The sequence below is a fragment of the Paralichthys olivaceus genome, chromosome 1 (genome assembly GCF_024713975.1).
Source record: "Paralichthys olivaceus isolate ysfri-2021 chromosome 1, ASM2471397v2, whole genome shotgun sequence".
Classification (NCBI taxonomy): domain Eukaryota; kingdom Metazoa; phylum Chordata; class Actinopteri; order Pleuronectiformes; family Paralichthyidae; genus Paralichthys; species Paralichthys olivaceus.
Genome location: NC_091093.1, coordinates 4,191,660 through 4,216,072, shown reverse-complemented (window position 1 = coordinate 4,216,072; position 24,413 = coordinate 4,191,660). Strand labels below are relative to the sequence as shown.

Genomic DNA, 24,413 nt, shown 5'->3' with positions numbered 1-24,413 from the left:
TTAAAATGTTTCCACGGCTGGGTGATTGGTGCAGGGAGCACTTGTCAAGTACAGTGTGTTCTCATTGGATGGTTTACTAGAGTGATGATCTAATAAAAAAAAAGACTAAACCTCGGAAGGGCAAAATCTATCAGTGTAAAAGAGGTGACACCAAAGCAGCATCACCCCCAGACTGACTGACTGACTGACTGATAGAGCTTTACACTGACAAACACGAGAGAAGAACTAAATCGCGGTTATCATGGCCTGGTATGTTAAAGGTTTGTTTATCGACAATGTGTTTGACTAACCTTACTATGCCAACAATTCACAATGTACATTTTATATGACAAGGTGGAAACTGCATCCCTGACATTAACCTGGTGTTTTAGTTGCCATAGTGATCATACCATAACCATGTTGTTTCCCTTTCCTAACTGTACCTAAACTGCCAAGTGCAGGTGTCGCACAAAGTGTACATTTTTGGTAAAAGTGGCCCCTGTTGTGGTAAAATAAAAATAACTGACAGTGATCTGAGGTTTCACAGAAACATCCAATAAAGATGTTGTCATCAGCTGAAAGTGCCCTCTGAAGTGGCAGGATGCCATGTAGCATGTCATTGATGATCCATTTTATATGAAAGTCTTCAGTATGACTCAGGTTAAGGAAATTATTTGCAGTTATGGGAGTAACCTCGTACCTGCTGCATCTGCCACACAATCACAGCCTCTCTCACAAAGTTCAAACCCATTTATACATTTCGCTTCACTGCCAATAAAAATGTTGCGGTATAACAATTACTGAATCCAGTGTGATGACTGATCTTCAACAACATTGATGGCTTCTTTCATTGGGCAACACAGGAAATATTAATGGAATTATCAAGTACTTTATCACCCATATGTAAAAATGTTGAAAATCCATTTTATTTGAATTATTATTATCATTTATTACATTATCTATGTATTTATGTGTAAGTTCCCCTTTGTAGCAAGGTGTTGGGTGCGGAGATCTTTTTGACATGTTAAAAAACCAACTTGAGACTGACATCAGCCTGCGCTGCTATCGGTGCAGCCCTATCTCGCTGAGCAGACAGGCTAGACTGACAGTGCAGCAGCAGCCTTTGGTTCCTTTCACCTAACGCTGCTCTCATAGCCCAAATATCGCCTGTGGGATTTCACCACACTAAAGAGTCATGTCAAAGATCTCTACAGTGCGTGACGTCTCCCTCAGCCACTGCTGTCATGTTCCCCTCTGCTTCTTACTTCCATTTCCCCCCCACCCCCCACTTTTTTCTCTTTCCAAGCCTCTTTTGACTCTGGTTTGAGCAGAAGACTTTCTCCCTGAGCATTTTGACTTGTCATATTTTTAAACACACATATCAAAGCTGGGAGTAAAGGGGTGGAGGGGTAAGACAGATGTTTCTCTTATGCCTTCCTACTCGAGTACAAAGAAGCTTTGGAAAAGAAAAGAGAGAGAGGAGTGAAATGCATTCAGAGAGATCTTTTTGCAATCCAGATCCTTTCTCCCGACGACTGGCAATACATCATTTGTATTGATGCAATATTAAATTTCAATATCGCATGTCAAAAGGTACAAAATGATAGATCATAGCCTAAGTAAATGCATTATTAAAGGCATACGCTGGCTGCGCCGACTTCTCTTACAATCAGCTGTGTCAGAAGAGTACAGTTGGTGATACTGGCAGCATTTCAAAGCTTTGTCGTTTTTCCTTCTAGCTGCATCCCAGCTTTCTTAATCTAGCTTTCTGTCACTTATTAATGTTCCAGAGGAACGAAAAACCACAGATCTTTCCCTCCCAATAATCAGAGGCTTAACTCACATCTTTTTATTTCTCCAGAAGAATTATTTTAAAAAATAAATGAATAAAGTCATAATTAAATATTGAATATTGAAGAGAAGATAAGAGAAATGTGTTCAGCTCTGTTAGATATGTTAAGAGCACAGAAGGAGAGCAAAGCCGTGGCTGAGGCAGCGGCTCGTTCTGTGCGGTATGATTTATGTGCTCTTTATGTGCTCTGCAACCCTGTAAGTTTATCTCTATATTCCCTGCCTGATAGAGTGACTCCTTGGTTGTCTCTGTGCCTCATCACAATAACACTGTGTGCCGAACTTAATGGTTGATTCTATTTTATTACCCGGGTCAAAAGGTTTGACCTTTGACTCCTCAACAAGTTGTGGTTTATGAGAAAAGAGGAGGTAACAGAGGAAAACTAGAGAAAAGGGATTCTTCAACCAGTACTCACTTGAGTGCACCAGCCTTAAGATGACATAACCCAAATAAACTCATCTTCCAATGTTAATTTGAGTCTTTTCCAAATAAAAGCATCCTAAGGCAAAGATAATTGATTTCTTTTTTTATCATGAATGCTGATGTTCTTAAATGAGTTTTGTAAGAAAATTAAACAAGCACAAATAAATGTGATTTGGACAAATTCTCTCGTCATCATCCTCTGTCACACACGCTCTGATATACCATATGTCTGATACAGAAATGATAACAGAATGCACAATACAATATAATAAATAAAGTTTAAGTCAAATTCTATTTGAAATCTATTAGATACAATATTGTTCTGACACAAATAAATACTTTGTAAAATGGAAAGCTCAAGGTTTGTGGGATTTGTGTTTGTTTTCTTTTTCTCATCATTGCATCTTGCAGACATTCAATTTGATTCAAAGATTAATACGATTATTTACAATATTATCTCAATGACTTATGTGTGGAAACAATCCAAATACGGTCCAGCCAGTCCAGAACTAATGTAAGTTAATCATAATTTGTAGGTTGGACTGTCCCTTCTTGCATCATCTTCAAATTAGTATTTACCAAAGTTTTTCCTCTGACTCCACCTGATCACAACTCATCAATGTGTCACAACCAGTCAGGGCAAAGATTCTATCAAAATTGGAATTCTCTGAGCAGAGTTATAAAGTTAAAATTGATTATCCCCCATTGACAATGATTATTGAATCTTCCGGGTGAACCAATGATCTACTATTTGGACATTTTGGTCCCGCTGATTTTTTTTTTGCAGAAGGTATTGTCAATATTCAGATCAAGATGTTCTTGGATTTGCTTTAGTTTTCTCAGAGAGCAGAGTTCCAGATGTTTCAAATGGCTGTCCTGGAGGTTTTCAAGAGAACTGTGCCCTCACTAATTGTGACTCATGAGTCTTGATCTCCTCGTTGTTTGACTTGGTTTCCAATGGAAAGCAAACTCCTGATTTCAGCATCCTTCTTTTCTTTTTGTCTCAAGGACAGCCCCCCCCTCCCCCTCTCTGTGGCATTAGGATGAAAACTCAAATTGCCCCTGATCGAACTATCATCATTAAGTAAACTAGATGTTAGAAATAAACACTACATATATACAAGTGCTGTATGAATGTATGTGTGAATGTGACCCATGTGTAAGGCACTTTGACTGAGTAGTCGTTAAGAATGGAAAAGCGCTATATAAATGCTGTCCATTTGCAGTCTTTGCTAATAACCAGTGCAATTAAAATGATATAGCTTCAAACTGACACAAAAACAATATATTAAAATAAGATCATCACTGTACATAATCTATTAAAGGTCACACATGTCAAACTGCTGCTTTGTTCTGAATTTATTTCAGTCGTGGCTTAGAAAGTTGCATATGAAGCTTGGTGAAATATATACAGAGCAGAAGGGTCTAGCTACATGCTTATTTCAGTGTGCCTGTGGCCTGCACAAGTGTTAATTCCCCTGTGCATGTGTAATGTCCTGAATCACTAACCCCCGTGCGGTTTTAATTGCAGGGTCCAGATTGCCAGGGCTGGTTAAGGCCTGGCGACCCCCATGAGAAGTCACAGCCTCCATTTAGCTTCCAGATCCCATGCAAACGAACACAGGGCCCCCGTGTTAGCGTGCTAGCAGTGGCTGGCAAAAATTCAATTTTCATCCCCCTTCTGTATCCGAGCCTGCTGTCTTGCCCTAACGATGCTCTCTCTCACCCGCACAACCACCCCCACCCCCAATGCCTCACCACCACAACCCTACACCCCTTCTCTTGCCTTCTCCCTTCAACAACAGAACACAGTGGAGTCGTTAGGACCCTCTCTTCATTACTTCAAAAAACCAATCATTAGACACCAGAGTATATACGTAATTAGAAAATCACTTCCTTTGCAATCCCGGCTAAGTAGTTTACATACTGTAATTACAGGGACAAAATCAATTTTTAATCATTTCACTGATTGGGCTCATCAGCTCAGTAGGAACATTGTATCCTGCTTGTTGTGCGAATGCAACATCTGGGCTAAAACAATTACCCTTTTGTGTTCCACGGCGGCTCTGAAAATGCCTTGCTGCCACTTCCCCATGTCGTGGGCACTCTTTCTATCTCTATCCGTCTCCAGACGCCTTTTTCCCTTCATTTTAGTGTTTCTTTCTTTTTTCTCCCTCTCTTTTTCTTTCCTCCCTCCCTCCCTCCCTCTCTTCTTCTCTCTCTTTCTCTTTCAATCCCTGCCCTTGACTTCGACATGGAGGATCACATTTAAAGCTTTATAAATCAATACGCTATAATAAGCTGCTCTTGACAGAGAGGGAAAGGAAGGAGAGGGGAGAAAAACAACATATTGCTTTATTAACACCTCTTTTTTTTTCATGTCCCTGTTATTGTCATTGATGTTATTTTTGCATTATTGCCTTTTAGAAAACTTTTGTTTGGGCCGGCAGATATATCCCCTTATTCGTATGTTTTGGGGAATATGACAGTAGCGATATCGGTTTTAACAAATATATTACAGTAGTCCTTTTTTCTCAAAGTTAGACACACAAACATAATCCAACTTCAAACTGTGTCTACTGTCCTGGTATGTTTCACCCTTCACTGGCTAATAAAATGCTTTGTATTCTTGTCTGAGAAAAGTCCAATCGATCCACATTAGTCTGAACTCTCTCTCACTTTGAAAACTCAGGAAATCAGATTTCAGAGGGGGAGAAAAAAAAATCGGTTAATGCATTGATCACTTGGGCTGTATGCAAATCACATTTGCCTTTTTTTTTTTTGCTAATCAATAGCATTAATTAACGGCTTCGTTTTAACAGCACCCCGCAATCCTGTTAGACACCACTGTCGACCTCAGAAATCATCTCCACCCGCCTGTCCCTCTGTAGCCATGGAAATGAACGGCACGTGGCAGGGACCATAAATCATGAAATCCAATTTGACCATGAGCTCCAGTGCTAAAAGTAAAATATGAGCGCTAACACAGTACACAGGTAGGTCATCCCATATTGTGCATAATATTATTTAAAAATTATTTATTTATGAAAATAAAAGAGGTTGCATTTGTTTGGTTTTTTTTGTTTGTACTAAATTGACTCAATTCATAAGTACGATGCAGCCTGTGGAAAATATATTATGACGACGTCATGGTGATGTCATGGGGTTATCTCGGTTTAGAGTTGAGACATCAGATTCACAGAAGAAAGCCTGTGTTAGTTTGGGGCTGTGGAATTTGAAAGATGTGGCAGGAACAAGATATTAAGGCCTCTGCTGGTTTTAATTATACCAGTTTCATTTTAATGTTTCCCGCCCCCTCAGTACTAATCAATAAGAGCATTTTAAAGATGTTACACATTTTTTTTGTAACAAGCTTTTAGCTTTCATGGGGAAAAATAAATTCAGTAAATTCAAATAAAATTTCAAATCAATTTTTCCCACTGGACATCATTCCTTTAACCTTTATTTAAATTTGACACAAGTACGACACTATCAGATAATGGGTGTGCGTTTGTGGCACTGCGTGTGTGTGTGTGCTAACCAGACTAGCTGCTGCTGCCAGGGATGGTAGTGTGTGGGATTAATAATCGACGCTTTTTGAAATTATTATCATTCCCAAAATGCTCTTTTGTGATTTGCTTTGAAGGACGTGCATGTGTGTGTGTATGTGCATGTGTGTGTGGGAATGGGGGGGGGTGTTAAGTGAGTAGGGGGGATGTGGTTGGTGGTGGTGGTGGTGGTGGGAGGGGGGCTTGCTTGCTCATTTGGAGAGATTTTCCAATTATACAATTAGTCAGGAATGTAGGCCAGCAGCCTTGGTGTTCCTCCCTGCTCCCCGACCCTGGATAGCAAGTGCCCTCACCTCACTTTGTATGTATCTGTTTCTTTCTCACTCATCAAGAAACACATAAATAGACACAGATGTAGAAAAACTGAAATGATATGCGACTGTGGACGTGAAAGTGAGAGTGGCGTCGGCTCACAGGCCAGGAGGTGGTTGAAGCAGCTGGTGTCCCGGAGGAGCAAAGCTAACAAACGCCGACCTTCTTTGTGAATTGGGTTGCGTGTGAACGACCATGGCAGTGCACTGTGGTGTTAATAGATAAAGTCACGGGGTCTGGGCTTCTCTGGTCAAATACTCTTCTGTGCTGAACGCTTTCTTTTACATCCGCCTACAACTCTAACTGCGCCCCAAAACCCCACCACTTTGGGAAAATGCCTGTGTCAGTGGATAGCACAAACACACACAGACACACACACAAAATCCTAACAACATCTGAATCATTTTCTTCTCTGGGATAGAATGACAAGATGAATTGATTTATGATGAAGAAACAACTGTTTTATAATTTGATCCCTTTTTTATCGTCCCCTCACTGTGGCCTGTTCTGCCACCGCGTGCACTGTACTGGGTTTAACATGAAGCCACGACAACAGCCAAGTGCCATCTGTTGGCATCCGGATTTTCTGTAATCTCTCTTTACTGATTACAACAATGACTACACAAACCTCTTAAATAATTATCCCACAATGTAAAAAAAAAAGCTAAATAATTATAATCATTAACTCCCACCAAGTCTGCCACTCCTCCAGCAAATGAAGGCTGTCAGAGCGGGAGGGAGAGAGCTGTGATGCCAATCATGTTGTATTTATATCAGCAGGGTAGAGAACCACACAGCAGTGACAATCTTAACCCAACAACACTGAGGAGGAAACTGTGGGAAAATTGACCCCTCTCCATCCGCCACCCCTGCACCTTATGTTTCTACGTTTTCTCTTAAATTCATTTTCCAAAAAACTGTCAAGTTTTGGAAGTGTTTAGTTAAAAATACTTTGACACCGGTGACATATATAATTCATAAGAGAGAAGGTGACAATTATTTTCTCTCCATAATAGTGTTAACAATGCAAACGGAGGAAAAAGCTGCTTCGGAATAAAGGCCGTGATCAGACACACGACCTGATGTTCACAAATGATCTGGTCACATCCTTTTAATAACATAAATAAATGAGGAAAAAGCAAAAACTCCACAATCTTTTTCTGGTGACTTATAAGAGGAATTCTGGGAAAAGTAGTGAATCACTACTTAGAATTAGAATCCAGACTATGTGGAATGCACAAAAACATTTTAATGGTATCTGGCAGAAAAAGAGAGACAGTGTCCATCCCCCTATTTTTAGGTCGAGATTTTTAACACAAACTTTTTAAAATGCACTTAAATGTTTAGGGATTTGCTATTTTTTTGCTCAGCTTTGGAAGTATTCCATTCAGTAAACACATAAAAATACTTCATTCAACCTTAATGTCTTGCCCTCAATATATCGATATAGACCTTGAAGAGTGCACCAGTAAATGTACTTACTTTACACTACTAGACTCACATTCATTGGAAGCAACTGGCCGTGCCCCCTTCTTCAGCAGCAGGTTTGGTATGTAAAGGCTTTATGTGCGTCTCCATAAATGCTCATCCGTGTGTGCAGGTCTGTTTGTGAATCTCTTTCTGCTCGAGCCATCTGTGTGTGTGTATGCATCTGTAAGTTTGTGTGCAAGTGCCTTGTGTGAGAAATGGTGTGAGAATACGTCAAAGGGAGCATGTGTTTGCTCTGTTTCCAATATGAGGGAAAATCTGTGGCACATACCTCAGATATGACACAAGCCAAAGCGACATGACTCACCCATGCTATATTTGATTAATAAAACTACAGCCTGCAAAATGTGTTCCAAAACAGCACACTATTAACAAGACATGGTTTGACTGGAGAAGTGTAGCCTCATATAAGGATAATAGCAATTAGTACTATTATTACTAAAGTAATTTAAAAAAAATATCTGTGTGTGGAGTTGGAAAACTTGTATAATCAAAAAGTAATTTCGTCTGAATGTCTTCATTGCTCACTTTAGTGAGACATATGTGAATACAGGGTGATAATTCAGCCAGGCTGGTTGTCTCAGCTTGTCCTGCAGAGGAAAGCTGCCATGCTGTATATGTTCAGACCCTGCTGCTCTGAATATTATAATAAATGTTATTACATGAATTTCCCAGCTTTGAGAGAAAAGGTTTTAATTGATTAGCACTTTACAAGCAATCAATTTTTACAAACTGCCCTGACCCCCTCGTCTCTTTCTGTGTTTCTCAGGAAGCCAACTCTCAGGATGATGGTCTATTAGAAATTAAAAGAATACAAATAAGTGAGAGGGTATATGAGTAATTATTGGAGAGAGAAAGAAAGGAAGAGGAGGGATGTCAGAGAGACGCGTATAAATTTAAGGCAAAGCAAAGACGAATGTGACATTCCAGAGAACGAGAGAGAGACTGGAGTCTAATTCCTGTTGTGTGAGCGCGACAACAATGGCCAAGATGATGTTGATGATCATAACGTACTGATTAGTGGGATGAAGCATCCTAACCTCACAAAGCAGACATATCCCTCGCTTGTACTCGTCCTATGATCCCCCATCACTCACTGACGTACACCTAGACACACATATAGTGCACACAATGCAACAGCCCATCACTATGAGAGATGGGGTGGCCACGCTCCTCCAGCTCCAGGAATAATGGCTTGCACCTGTTTACCATGTCACTACTGTTTGCTAATCGTCTCCTTGAGCTACACAGAGAGGAACTGACGCCGTTGTGGCTTTTTGACAAGCTGTGTCTCTCTCTCTGTGTGTGTGTGTGTGGGTGTGTGGGTGTGGGGCGGGGGGTGGGGGGGCGTGGTTTGGAGGGGTTACTACGTTTCTTTCCAGTGTGCATGCTAATACTTCAGGCCATTAGCATCGTCCAAAAAGTGAAAAAGCAATAAGTGGGAGCAGCTCGGCTGCTGGGTGATTACTCCAATCTAGCGACACACGCCTAAACTTGCCAGTATTTATTTTAGGTAAACTGGACGTAACAGTTATCCATAGATAACCTAACTTCAGGGACTCTTTTACTATCATTTATGAATGGTTGGATTCCACCAGAAAAGTGCAGTTATACTGGCCGAAATAATTTGAGATTTGCATTTACCATTAAAATGATAAACTTTTAGAGAAATTCTTGAGCTGATCATGTCAGTTTCAGGAGAATTTCCCACTTAAACTTAAATGAATATGAGATTAATAATTGAATATCAACAGTTCTGTGCGTGGACATCCAGTATTTGGAGAAAAAAGAAGTAGGCCGCAGCTGTTGCATCACATATTAAAATGTAGTGTTTCAGCTGACAAAAGGTGAATACAGGTCTTAATTGATAGTTTGAATTTTCTAAATGTATTGAGGTTGAGAGCTAAACCCAACGGGATTCAAGTGTGCGGTGTGGATATTGTCTTGATGGGATCTTTATCACACATTTAAGTGCATTACAGCATGGCTATTGGCAATGCCCATTTACAAAGTTCAGTTCAACATCGTGACATTAATTTACCCGACACCCACCATGAACGTTTGTGAGCATCAAATAATGCATTGTGTGATGGAAGCCCGAAAACTTCCTGGCTGGAAGAAAAAGAGGAAGGGATTACAGTGATCTTGAACTTTAAAAGTCTACGACCCACCAACAGACGCTGTACTGGGCAGCTCCCAACATGTCTCGGCAGCGTGACTGAGAAGCAACAGCACTGCTTAACAAGTGCAGGCTCAATTGACTTTCCCCGGATAAACACAGATTTAAATGAAAACAAAAGATGTGTGCGCGGGGTGTGCAAGTGTGACAGACACCTTTAATATCCTCCCCCTTTTCCCGTGATCAATCGGTGTGATCGTACCTGCGTGACTGCCGCTTCTCCAACGAATGCCGGATGTCAGGAAGAGCGCCGACAGCTCCACAGAAGGTGGGACGACCAGAGCCTGTAAACAAAGCACACACACCAGGAAATTCACAGTCATCCGCATTTGAAGCTTGACAAGTTTGCAACACTGGCAACAGAAGAAAAATACCCATTAAAATGTTGTGTGCTGATTCCCCAACCCCCCACAGCTTTATTTCTCCTCAGGACTTCCAGTGATGTCATTCACACCTCCATGAGTAATCTAACAGATATATGAACTATAATTACCTGTGTCTGTCAATCTTTTTACATTTGTTTTAAACATTTATTTTCTTCTTATTATTACTTTTTAATTTGACGTAACAGCAGCTGAAGACCAGGGAGTTGTACTTGGACACGTAATAGGATGCACAATGTTTATCAGTTAAAATATGTTAAAAAAACCCACCAGCTTTGTTCTCGTGAGCAGAAAGCTGTGAGTGGTGCCTATGCAGCACAGCAGAGGTTGTTATCTGATCCCGCCTTGAAGCCTCTGTGCTTAACACCAGAAAAATAATCAAGCCAACAGAAAGTATGTGAAGTCAAAGACCGCCACTCCCCTTTAAAGTAGTATGTAGCTCGGTGAGTGGCGTTTGAGCTGAGGCCTCACAGAGAGTCAGAGGCAAACTGACAGCGACTGGCTTCGACTGCAAAAGGTTTTGACTATGTCGAGGTGGAAAACCTGAACAGGATGTAAAGCTTTGTTCTCGGTTCAAAAGGCTCATTTATCTATTTCTAGGCACCTGACAAGACTGCTCCCGATCTACATTTTTTTTGTGACATTTTAAATGTTGGCTTAAATCTGTTGAAGTTTGCTTATAAGCAAGATCTTTGCATATATTTCCACTCAGTCTTAAGAGCTAAATGCCTAGTGTTGTTTTGTTTCTGCACTTCCATCATCATCATTCCACAACCATCACCTGTCACACTGTAACACCATCATTTTATTTTCTCTCTCTTGGGTTTCAATAGGCGGCGCTCTTTCCAGTGACTCGCTGATATGACAAAGTGCCACACATAATGACTGAAAATGTAGACTGGCAAAGGAGAACAGATCCAAACAAATTCTCCTGGCTATTCTGGATGTGGAGAGGCAGCCACGCATGGAGAAGCTGGCTCAGTTCTGCGATTGGGGGGGGGGGGGGGGACACAGATGTGGAGGGTCTGCAGGAGGGCCACCCAGATCTACCCGCCACTACTGTTTTAATGGAGCGTCAAGAGTAAGACTCGCACTCACATACAGGGAACAGACACACACACACACACACAAAGCCACGACGTTGCCTTAAGTCACAATCTAAATTGGCTCCCAAGGGCATACCAACTACCTTGTTCACCAAAGGCATTGTGTATGTTTTTGAGTGCTTAGCATATGCTGCTGTAACCTGAGATCTCTCTCTCTCTCTCTCTCTCTCTCCCTCACTCTTTATTTCTCCTTCTTTCTTTATCTCTCTCTCTCTCCCTCACTCTTTATCTCTCTCTCTTTCTTTCTTTCTCATGCACACTCTCACATGAATGCAAACGCGCAGCATTGCTAGAAGTTGCCGCGTTTTCTCCCATTACGTTTTTCTCATCAGGCCCTTAATTAAATTCAAAATAGTTCACGTCTACCTATTAAACCATGTTGCACCAACCACCCACCAGTCAAACCTCAGCAGAGACGCAGATACAGGCAGGGCAAAGTTTCTTTTTTCTTTTATAAAGGAAAGAAGAGATAAGAAGTGAGGAGAGACTACAAGGAACTCCTCCGCTTGCATCACAAGCAGCAAGGCATGTCACGTCTGCTTTATATTCTACGATATGATATCATAATGCTGTTGTATGGCAGTTAAACACACTCGTCAAATTAGTAACTTGCATGAACAGAATTGTAAAAAATGTGACAGAGGTGTCCACCAGTCAATTAAAAAGAAACTTTATCTCTCTGAGGCTGATTTTCGGGAGAAATTGCAGAGTTATTTTCAAACAAAGTATGAATATTCGATTGATCAAGAGTTATGAAAAAGCTTTCAAGCTACTGCAGATATAGAGTAGATAGCTTATACAGTGAAATGCCAAGAGAGCAAAAGCTACACTTGATCAAATCTGCTACATCTATGATTTGATATCAAAGCTCACTGCAGAGTAAAAGCTAACATTTTAAGACAGTCTAACCTTTCCTGTGTTTACCTTATTAAACAGTGTGTACCTTAACTGGTAGTGCAATACACAAAGGGGTGGGGGGGTGGGGGGGTACAATGTGTATAAAGCCAGTAATGTTTAAGCAGGCGAACAGTAAAGTAATAGGCAAGAGCAGTGAAGTGTTGATTCTACATAAAATGCTGGGTAAAAATTGCACCCTAGTGCGCACAAACACACACACACACACAGAATACAAGCAAACACACATATATGCACATTTACACACACACATCCACATTCCCTCCCCCTCCCCAATATACTCCCACAACACGGCCGGCTGCCTGGCAGCCGAAGTTAACATTTTCAGAGAAAATATTCCTTGCCTCCAATAGTCCAATGTAATTCATTTTCCATCTCTGTTCATTAATCATTGTTAAAATTAGTGATCCATTTCTTCCACTCTGCCATCTGCACTCAGCTTCCTAACAAACATGACACCTCAGCGCATAATAAAAGCTGACAGCTACGAGGAGGCCTTTCCAAATAGCTTTCTGCATATGTGCACCTCTACGACTTGATGCCGTTGTCAGACAAAAGTAGGTTATTTAGACCACTGGCTGGAGAGAACTGCATACACACGTGCATATTCAGACATATATGGACATATGTGCACACAAATATGTTCATGCATGTGTGTGTCGCAAAACTGTGAAGCTACAGTACGTATGTCAAAGGAGGCAGAGAAATCACAAAGCCAAACTCATGGTCACATGCACACACTTTCAACCACCAACACATACACAAAACAACAGATGTGCCTAATCTCGAAAGGAATGTCCTAAAATCCTGATAAGGGGTAAAGTGGGGGAAATGAAAAAGAGGGAAACCTAAAAAATATGAGCAACCAATCAACCCAAGAGAGCAAAAACAGAGAAAGAGAGAGAGCATTAAAACGTTTAAATGTTTTACCCCTACACATCTTTTGCTTTAATTTCAGCTGGAACAGAGCTGTACTTTTCCATTTTCATTTGTGTCCAGCAGCTGTGGCATTTGTGTGTGTTTGTTGTGATACTGAATATCACCTCGGCTACACCCTGATCTTAACAGCTAAGCTAAGAGCTAATTCAGTTAAGAGACGAGAGTGTGTGAAAAAAACAAAGACGGGGTGAAGAAAGAGTGAAACTCTGGGCCACAAGACTCACCTCTCAGGTCATGCAGGCGTCATAAACACCTCTCTAATCCAAATAAAAATACCTTGATAGAAAGCGACACACCCCAGATGCGAATACATACCCTGGTGTTCAGTTAAGATTATATGTGCTTCATAAAAAGCAGGCTTAAAGGAACAAGGTGTAGAATTTAGGAGATCCATCCACTGAAATCTGATACAATGATGTTTTCATTAGTGTATTCAGTAATCCAAATATTAGGTATCATTGTGTTACCTTAGAATAAGCCATTTATACATAGCTCAGAAAAGTTAAGCGAACACTTAATCATCACAGTATAACACCAAGTCAGGGATCAATCTGTCCATTTAGGAAGCATAAGTGATTGTGAATCGACAACAGGTGCAATGGAGAGGCAAAAGCAAGAAAACTCCAAAAAAGGAATGGTTTTGCATGTGCTGGCCACAGACAGCTGCTCTCTCCTTATCCTTCCTGACTAATTCTTCTCTGGGTTTGTGTTCTGCTACTGGTAGCATGAGGTGGTACCTGCAGCCCGATCAGGTTGCACAGGTAGTCCAGCTTCTTCAGAAAGGCACATCCATACGTGCAGAAGGTTTGCTGTGTGTGAGGAGATACCAGGAGAGCAGCTGTTACACAAAGAGAGCTGGACAGGAACGTATAAGGACATCAACCCAGCAGCAGGACCAGTACCTGCTTTTTTGTGCGAGGAGGAACAGGAGGAGCACTGCCAGAGCACTACAAAATGACCTCCAGCAGGCTCCTGGTGTGCATGTGTCTGACCAAACTGTCAGAATCAGACTCCATGAGGGTGGGATGAGGGACCGATGTCCTCTAGTGGGACCTATGCTCACAGCCCAGCCCTGTGCAGCTCGATTGGCATTCGTCAGAGAACACCAAAATTGGCAGGCCTGCCACTGGCGCCCCATTCTCTTCACAGATGAGAGCCGGTTCACACTGAGCACATGTGACAGGCGTGAAAGAGTCTGGAGAAGCTGTGGTGAACATTATGCTGCCTGTAACATCATCCAACATGTCCGACTGCTGTTAGGTACTGGGATGAAATCCTTAGATTGTCAGATCGTATGCTGGTGCAGTGAGCCCTGGGTTCCTCCTGGTGCAGGACAATGCCCGGCCTCATGTGGCCAGAGTGTGTAGGCTGTTCCTGGATGTCTGAGGTATTGATGCCATTGACTGGCCCTCACGTTTCCCTGTCCTAAATCCAATCGAATGCCTATGGGACGTTATGTATCGGTGCATCCCATGCTGCCAAGTACCGCCATAGACTGTCCAGGAGCTCACTGACCCTGATTCAGGTCTGGGACAAGATACCCAGGATACCATTCACTGACTCATCAGAAGCATCATGCCCAGACCTTGTTGGGAGAGACACGTGGGGGCCATTCACACTACTGAGTCACATTATGACTTGCTGTGATGGAATTCACGTAGGTTGGATCAGCTTGTGATATAAATTGTTTACTCCGATTTTGGTGTGGTTTTGAATCCATCCCTCACTGGGTTGATGATGTTGGTTTCCATTGACTGTATGATTTTGTTCTCAACAAAGTATACAATGTACTTCAGTCAAGATTGTCAACTTGAGTAATTCGTTCATTAAGATCAGATGTGCAATTTAAGAGTAAATTTGTTTGAGCAGTGGAGGTGGTCCTCTTCCATTGAGTCTGCCATGTTGTACGCTACGGTAGCCAAGAAGGGACAAACCAAACACTGGCTCTAGAGGGAGACTTTCTCAGTTTTACTTTAAATGAAGGCCACCGTAGGTTCTCCTGTACAGGCAGTGAGGGGAAGTCCCTAAACCTGAATGATCATAGAGTTTATTTGTCTGTACCCTCTGATCCGACTCAATGGAGCAGCTCTAAAAATGGTGGTAGGTGTGCAGGAGCTTTGGTTTGGATTGGGCACACAAACAATTTGGTTAGGTTTATGGGAAAGGTCATGGTTTGGTTCCAGTAATTACTTTCTTAGTTAAGGATAGAGGATGTCCATCACCATGGTTACTATAATAAACACATGGTTAAGGTTGTTGAACTGTCGTGGCTGACAGAAGCAATGGCAACTATTAGTTTCAAAACAAGAAAGGAACAGAGGCCTCCTGTGTCAAAGTTACACATTTTGACAACACATTCACCCCCAACATCGTCCAAATGCAGACAAGACCTGACTCACAATTAGCACAGGTGCTACAGGACAGCTAACAATGAAATGCAACTATAGGTCTTAATTAGCTGCTTGTCTTAATAAACGTTTTTTAAGAGAGAAAGGTTTTTCGTCGTAATACCTGCAAATTAGGTGAAAAGGGACTTTGACTTTTTATTCCAGTGTGTTTCAAACAGACTCAGTTTAGTGAAGCATAAAGCGAGAATACAATCTAATATCTGTGAACTTTGCAATCATGGAAAATTTCACCAAGAACACATTTGAATGTCTTTTCTCCCTTTTACTTTTTCTCTTTCTCCCTCAAACACATGCGTGTAGCGTACCTTCTCTTAGTCCCTTGTTAACATCCCCTCAAACTATCCCTTCTCACATCCACACACACATATGCACACAATCACAAATTTGCACACACATGTTCACAAGTACACACACTTAAATCTCAACAATACTGTGCTGCTATAGTCCTCTGATTCTCTTCTGCACACACACACACACACACACACGGTCAGATCCCTCCCTGGCGAGGTGCGTGTGTGTGTGTGTGTGTCTGCCCGAGGCACAGCACATTAATCTATATAATGCCCTCAAAGAGAAGGCTTTTTCACACCGCTAACTGCCAAGGACTACGAGGGGCAGCGGCTGAGCCATGATTCAGCTGTTAGCCCAACTGGCGTCCCTGTGCTCACACACACTTGCACCCCCCCCCACCACTTCTCTCGACACACACACCCACACAATATGTTAGCAAGACTACACACATCCACCATTCGCTGGCAAGAAAGACAACTCAGACACCTTTGTCAGCTCACATGGGGACCCACTCAACCTCAATCATTTTGTTAAAGGACATAATATAATTCCTAAAAGTATTCAAAACTGACATTGAATGCTCCCTTAGATTCATCCTCTTCTTAAGTGTCTTTCTTTACACAATCACTTCCTGACTGAAATCACAATTTTACACTTTAGACTGTATTTTATAAGGCAAAGTTCTTCCTTTGTAAAAATGGCATAAATGCTTTCATTGCAATAGTAGAATGCTCTGTTCTGTGTACATCAGTTTTATAAATATAAACTCAGGTAGAATCAAAGGAGAAAAAATATATAGCATTTGTCCGAACTGAGTTATATAATCATTTAGATTATATCTTGGTATATACAGTGGCTGCTAAAATTCCTATATATTTTTGATGTGACTGATGAAACTCAGAACGCACTTGAGGAAATAAATACAGAGGAAGCTGTTCTCTATACAGCTCCTCCACCATCTGCAGACACTACACAATCAGACGGTTTACTGATGTTACCTTGCAAGACTTGAGCGCTTCACATTCCTCATATTTCCGACCGTAACCTCTTGCTAGTGTGTGAAGTTGCCCAGTGCAGATTTAATATTCATTTGTTGCATGGAAGGCCAAAGAACAGACAGCCCAGAGCAGTGATTGGAGGGCCAGTGCTCAGAGACAGACGGCGAGCAGAAGAGCAGCTAAATCATCTTGACATTCACCAAGAAGTAGCCATACAGAAAGCTACTGCTGATGTTAGTTCTCCCATCGACTAATTTGGTTCTACTTAACCCCTAAACACCCCATGCGCGCGCAAAAACACACATGCACACACACAAATACAAGTGGATACCAGGCAAACAGAGGCTGACAAACACATGCACGAGCGTGCTCACAGTGACACATTTAATTCCAGGTTCTCAGCACATCTGAATTACAGCAGGCTGATGAGGGAGAGAGGGCCAGGCCCCTCCGGACTGATTAGCATCATTTAAGAAAGCCTTCCTTTTCGTCTCCTGCCCGCCTCACTGACCTCTCTCTCTCCATCACTCTCTGCAACTCACCGGGGCAACCCACCCACCTTCCAGCCCACAAGATGGGTGGCATCCCCACCAGCACAAGTCAATATGGAGTACACTAATTTACATCCAACACAAGAGAAGCACTCAAGTGCCTGTGCCTCTAGGGCTATTTTATTCCTTGAACTATTCATAAACAACTGATTGTTAGCTTTAGATTCTTTCTTCAGAAAGACATAGCTAATGCATATATACATCAGACGCCATATGATGCAGTTTTTCTGCCCATGTAAAGTAAATAAGACAGAGCCTGTTTTATTTGTGCATATTTCCCCCCCTTCTAAATTATATAAGCCTTGCACATGGCTTAAAATTTTGTAAAGCTTTTCTCAAAATCCTACTTATGGTTGCCATTCTGTGCCAAAAAGTTCATCTGGCCTGTAAATTTAAGCATGGATTACAAATATTCAAATCATGAGCTTACTGTTCAAATAAACATTTCCAACAGGGAGGGGAAAAGTTGCAAGGCATACACTTTCAGCATAATTCCTCCTCTGGCACCTCCCCTCCCCTCGCTCCTATTAAAACAACCACAAAAAAAAAAAAAAGAAAGAAAGAAAAAAAGGCAGGGAAGGGAGAGAGAGAGAGGGGTTAGGGGTGGGAAGGGGGGAGAAACGCAAAAACAAAAGGCAGAGTTAAAAGTTTGGCTTCTTCATTTACCGTGTGGCTGCATAAACACTGTTGATGAAATATGTAATTAATGTAATTGTAACCACCTATGCAATTACAGTCTGCCGGGTGGGCTCGGCTGTGGCCCCGGTACACCCCTGCCATAGGACAATAGGGCACCTTATTACAGTTTTAAAACAGGGGGAGGGAGGGAGGAGGGGGGGTGAAAAGAGGGGGAGGCTTAAGCCGGTCAGCTGCTCACCACATGGTAGAAATAATAAGGACTAAAGTCACAATCATTTCAGCTTTGGTTTAGCTTTGCTGATCACTGCTCTTTATACTGGACAATATAAACACCTGACAAACTCCTGTGGTTTCGGAGCCACGTTATCTGTGATCTACATATGAAATGACTAAGCACAGTAACGCAGTGGTGGACCAATTATCTGTGTCCTATTCTTAAGTAAAAGTGGCAGTACCACACTGTAGAATTGAATCTGTCACATGTTTAAGTCCTGTATTCAAAATGTACTTGAGTGGAGTGACCATTATCTGTGAGATGCTCGCTCCACTCAGAAATGTGTTGGTCAGTGTTACCTCTCCTGGATGTTCTGTCACTGACTGACAGCTCGGTTCATCCGCTAAAGAAGTGGAAAGTTTCTCTGTGCTCACCTAAAAGCACAGGAGCAAGATTTGTGACATCACAGATCATCTGGGAGCTAATCCTCGTGCAACAGGAACCTCAGTGTAAAGTGTGAGGTGGAAAACCTGAAGCCTGCATTGAGAATAGCACATTAGCATATTCAGAGATTCTGGATTTTTCAATGAGGGAGGAGTAGATGTCACTTTGAACATTTTTTACCAGGTACTTGTAACTTTTCCAGACACAAATTGTAATTCAACGCGGAATATATTTATATCTTCAAACATAGCTGGAGTTTTTACAGTACAACTTGAAGCTAAAAAAAATTCACCCCTGAGAAAGTTATACACCTGCAACGATTCTTTTTCCAAATATGCAAATACATTATATACTTTTGGGTAGCTTCATTTGTAGCGCTGTAATCCATTCAATAAATTATTCACACCATTTAATGCTAAATTTTAATTTGGTCGTCTACTTATAAAGTCACCTATCTCCACAATGTCAACCTTTCATGAGGAGACATAAGGGAGCGCTCAAATCCTTTCAAATTCAGAAAAATTCATTATCACCAAAGTTGCCAGTATATTCTTTTCATAAGAGCTGTCAAATGCATTGTGGAATAAAATATTTCTTGAGGTGTCATGAATGTACAAATGACTCAAAATCTGTATTTGAGTGAAGAACTCACTACTATCACTTCTACTAAAGAACTGAACTACTTTTCAACACTGATTATATCTGTTATGACTTGATCCGAAGCAGTTACACTTCACTTTGGATCGTTTCCTATTCTCAGTGCACAGTAAGACCTCCTGCTCCAACACTAACCTGCAGACACCATCTGCACTACAACAAAACAGCCCAGAATACAACCTCTCCTGGTCCTAAAATAGACAGCTACAAATTATGGATGAGGAAAAAAAATTGCATCAGTATGGACAAACAGATCATGTCACCAGGGTAAAGACAAATCAAAAACTGGGTTGAGGTGCAGGCCGCTGCCCAGGCCCATTCACACTGACAGCCGGTGTTATCCCAGGGATTAAAATAGCCTCTTCCCCGCTACCCGCCCCTGCCCAGCCTTAAAGTCTTCCACATTTGCAAAATTGCAAACAGATGCAACTCAAGTACCTGCAAATAATCTGCCAAGACCAATTTCAAAAGGGAGATTTCAGAATATGTGGGAGTCATTAGAGGGAGTATTATTTCAGCGATGAGCACGAGAGGGCCAGCCGTGGATCACCCAACCAGATGGGTTCTGCTGCCTTTTATTCAGGAAGAAAGAAGCCGACGTGTTCTTCATCTCCACCATTCCCCCAAATGAAGATATATAACGTGTATGAAGCAATTACGGCAAAATATTGGAAGTTTCAGAAGCAACAAAAGAATGTCAAATTTCCTTTTGAGTTTCTCAAAACAATCTTTTCATCTTCTTCCCAGTGAGGATGCTTTCAGATGGGGGGATGAGGAGTGGAGGGCTGGTGGGGGGGTGGGAGGGTGGGGGGGGGGTGGTTGATGTAAACGAGGATACAGACACAGAGATCTGAGGCTTTTATTGTTTTGTATTGAGTGTTAAATATGAGGGAGAATTAAAAAGGTAGACGCCTTAAAAGGGGCCTGTGGTGTATGTAAATGAAATATGTTTCAGAGCCGATGATTTGCGGCTGCTGCTGTTGTTATTTTTCAGTTAGTTATCAGAAGTTTTATTTCTGGTCGCCTCAGCACAGCTTTAAAGCGACACACAACAAAGCGTTCACCAATTAAAGACGATTTTAACACCAAGAAGTGCAGCAAACTTCATTAGACTCTCCATCCAGCTGCTGACTTAAAGACATTCAGAATCTCTCTATAAACGCTGGTGATGAATAATGTACAATCAAAATACTTTTTTTTTTTCCACACTACACTGACAACATCTACCTGCCCTTTAACAAGTGGAATGTTTATATCAAATGGAATTTGATTAGGTGACTGGTTATCATTGCTAGTGGGGAAGCAGAATAACAGGCACTTAATAAAGAAAAAGAAAGATCAAAATCACCAAACCCTTGAAACAATACACATTCAATCAAATTCTTCATAATTGTAACAGTAGGAAGCATTTTAGGCATTCCACCCACAACAAACAGGCTTTGTTCTCCTGTTATGAGAGGCAGCGAAGGGACACAATCAAGTGCGTGAGAAAGCCAGGAACGGAGGATTTCAAGCAATTCCCCCTCTTTCTCTTTTTATATACAACAACCCCACCCCCCGCCCCACCTCCCCCTCTCTCTTTTTTTTTCAGGGTCACCCATATTATTTGCTTCCTGTCACATTGTAGCTGGCAAAAAGAGAATTTGGTAATTGAGTGGTACAGAACATGTGCCCTCCCTGCTCGCAGATGACAGATGGATTATAAAAACTTCAAAGGCGAGCATTTGGAGCACCAAGGGAGAGATGCTAGGTATTTGAACTATCATTCTTTACCCAGGAGACAATGACTGCCTGACATGGTGCATACATCAAGGAATAGTGCAACGGCACAGACATAATCCAACACACGCATGCACTTGCAACCCCTCCTTTTACTTCTTTCCCCATCGCTCTTCCTCTTCTTCTCCCTCCCTGTGCTATATATTTAACATCCTGTTCTGAGCAACTTTGTGCCAAGCTCAGGAACATAACAAGTGGGGGGTAAGGCTGGAGGAGAGAGACGAGACACAGCAGCGGCAGGGGATGGAATTGTATCTTTGGTTTTTTTTTTTTTTATGAGACTTGTCACCTTTGTTGCTTTTTCTGACGCTTTCAGGGTTCAAACTGTTGAATCTCCTTTTTTTTCCCTAAAAAGAATACATTTTATCTTAACTGGTGGTTTTGAATTTTTTAAACACAACCAGATTAGTAGGTCTTGAGGAAAACTGTAAGCACTACTGTAAGTGAAGGGGAGAATGGTGGGCGGCGACGCCTATAATCATCTTATAAGCATGATTTATGAAAAGGGCCATCTGCTTTGCCTTACTTAAGCACAGAGGCAACATTTAATAATATAGGGACACAAGGAAAGGAGGGAATAGTGGGAGAAGAAGAAACTATGGGGGGGGGGGGGCAAGTACTCCTCTCCCCTACTTGTCCTCTTCTTCTTCTTCTTCTTCTTCCTGTCTGTTCTCCTCCTCAGCATCCAGCCATTAGTTCAGATGGCAGCTAATCACTGTTGACCTTCCCTGCCACAGCATTTAACCCCGGCCCCTCCCATTGACCCTGAAGGAATTAGCAGACTCACTGTAAGCACACACACACTCTCACAGAAACACACACACACACACTCACAGAAACACACTTGCATACAACTAACAAATAACCTTTCAGACAGAGAAAAACTCCCTGTGCCCACACTTACTCACACGAGTGGTTTGCTACCACACTTTTTATGACCACTCTGTATGATTCTTGGAGTGATTCCAAAGAAACAAATTCTAGCATATGGTTCTTATACGACTCATAAATGCACAGGATCCTACTTAATTCATTATTTTGTCTATAAAATGAATGAAATCACACACACACATGCACATCACAACTTCTTAGATTCCAAGTCGGCACATTCACCGTGTTTTTCTCAAACACTCAAGCAAATACTTCTTAATGAAAATTGTCTAAAATGATTAATCATCACATTTGAAATTTCACACGGTAAGACAAGTGAAAACCGCCCCCAACAACTTCTGAGGGCTGAGGATGATCATTGATCGACTGTTTCTGACTGACGGTCCCAAACACAATCAAATGTAATTTATAATGATTTACAAAGGACGAAGGCAATAAATTGTCAAATTTAAGACCCAAAACCAATATTCACCTGATAAATTCCTTGACTATCGACGATCATTTTTTTTGCTTCTTAATTTTATTGTATCAACATTAATTGTAGCCTCCGTCCATGAGGACAAAAAACTCTTGAAATCCTTCTATTCTCAATTGATCCCAATACAGCCCTTTGGACAAACTACAAGGCCAGTCTGCACTATCAAACCATCTAAATGACATCATAACATATTTTACACATGAAGAACAAGTCGGTCTAAAAGTGACGTGATTGGCATTCATGCCCTAGCTGCTGCCCTTTGGCCTCGCCGTGACCTGGAAATGGCTCAGAGCGCAAACTTAAAGAGTGAAGGCAGCAGCACCCGGAGGAGGGGAGCGGAGGAGGGGGAGGTGGGTGAAGCGGGTGGTATCATAATGAGGCCATATGGCATATGCTATTGTGCTAGAAGCTACACACACACACACACACACACACTCTCCCAGTGTGGTCACCTTTTCAGTGTCCATCAGGATTGTCGGCCTAATCTTGGTTGGATCATCTCATCAATGCCTAGGCTGTTTATGTGTAATGGATTCCAGCTAACTCCCTAACCCCCACTGCCCCCTTCCCTACCTCCCACCCTCTCAACAACTTCCCCTCCCTCCTTCATAACCTTTCTCGCTGCTCCTCAAAGGAATACACCAACTTTTTTACAAATATGCTCAGCTGATGTACTTTGAAATGTGCACTTACAAGAAACACACAGTGATTTGACTCAAAATATAACTCATGGTATATGATTAAAAATATAGCGGGAAATTAAACACTTTTTCTGCAATAGTCAGTGTTTGTTCTGCTGTATTTAAAGTTCAAGTGTGTCTTTCAAAAACAGATTAAATGATCTAAAAGGAGCTTTTAGGCCTTTTTCACCATGATATGACAACTAATATTGTAGTTAATACATGCTTATCATACAGGCTTTATTAAAAATATCAATATGTTTGCAATTGATTTTTGTTTCAGATTTTTTTTTGAAGACAAACCCTACTTTCCATACCACTCAGTTTTGGTTATGGCAGGATTCAAAATAAATTTGAGATTTCTGGCCTGCCATGTAATTTTCTTGACAAACCTGTCATGGAAACTGTATAATCATTTGTCTTTTCACCCATCCCATCCTTCGTCACTTCCCTCATCATCCTCCTTCTGAAGCCTCGCAGCATGTGTAAGCAGCAGCACACGTGCTCTCCTCGCCCTCATTACGAGCTAACTACGCTGTTTGATTAAAAGCATGTACAGAGAGGAAGAGAGAGAGAGAAGGAAGAATGAAAAAGAGAGTGAGAGAGAGAGAGAGAGAGGAGAAAGAGGTGGGGGGAAAAGAAGAACAGGCCGAACCTCCATAATTAAGATCATTTCACAGATTACCTCCGGCAACAAAAGCGCGGCGAGCGGCCGCCCGCAGCCACAGAAATTGGATGAAAAAGGGGCGTTGAAGAGGAGACTGACCTCCGCCGGGTTCCGCACAAACATGAGCCACGGCTGGATCAAATTCCCCCCCCACCCGCCTCAAAACACACACACATACACACACACACACGACAGGTACTTGTACAGACTACAGTCCCAGAGAGAGTGAACTAAGGGAAAGCATGCTTCTGACAGGCAGACAGCACATCAAGGAATCAGCACCTGAGGGCTAACATTACAGGTCACACAGACACGTGTCTGCTAAACACACTGCCTGGAGAGGTGATCCATCCTCTGCTGTAGACCCTCATTCTGCTACAATCTATTTAATTCTCAACAATAAGTAACTGTACCCTTTACTTTGAGGTGGTTTTGCTTGCTGGCAAGAGGGAGTATGTTTTTTTAGGGACACATTCCTAACCCTAAATAAGAGAGAGGAGTTCCAAGAGGCATTAAATGCCGTAATTTAAAATTACCACTAACAGGCTGAAGGGATAAAGTTCTGTTTTTA

At 41.7% G+C, this 24,413-nt stretch overlaps 1 protein-coding gene across 4 annotated transcripts in view; it reads right to left on the bottom strand.

Annotated features, from left to right (window-relative positions):
* znf536 (zinc finger protein 536) overlaps nucleotides 1-24,413 on the bottom strand; it is a 214,707-nt gene that overhangs the window by 177,915 nt on the left and 12,379 nt on the right. For all 4 annotated transcript variants that reach the window (XM_069530698.1, XM_069530742.1, XM_069530660.1 and 1 more), the window contains exon 2: nucleotides 10,005-10,086. The gene's annotated coding sequence lies outside the window, so the exon portion shown is untranslated. The remainder of the gene's footprint in view (nucleotides 1-10,004; nucleotides 10,087-24,413) is intronic.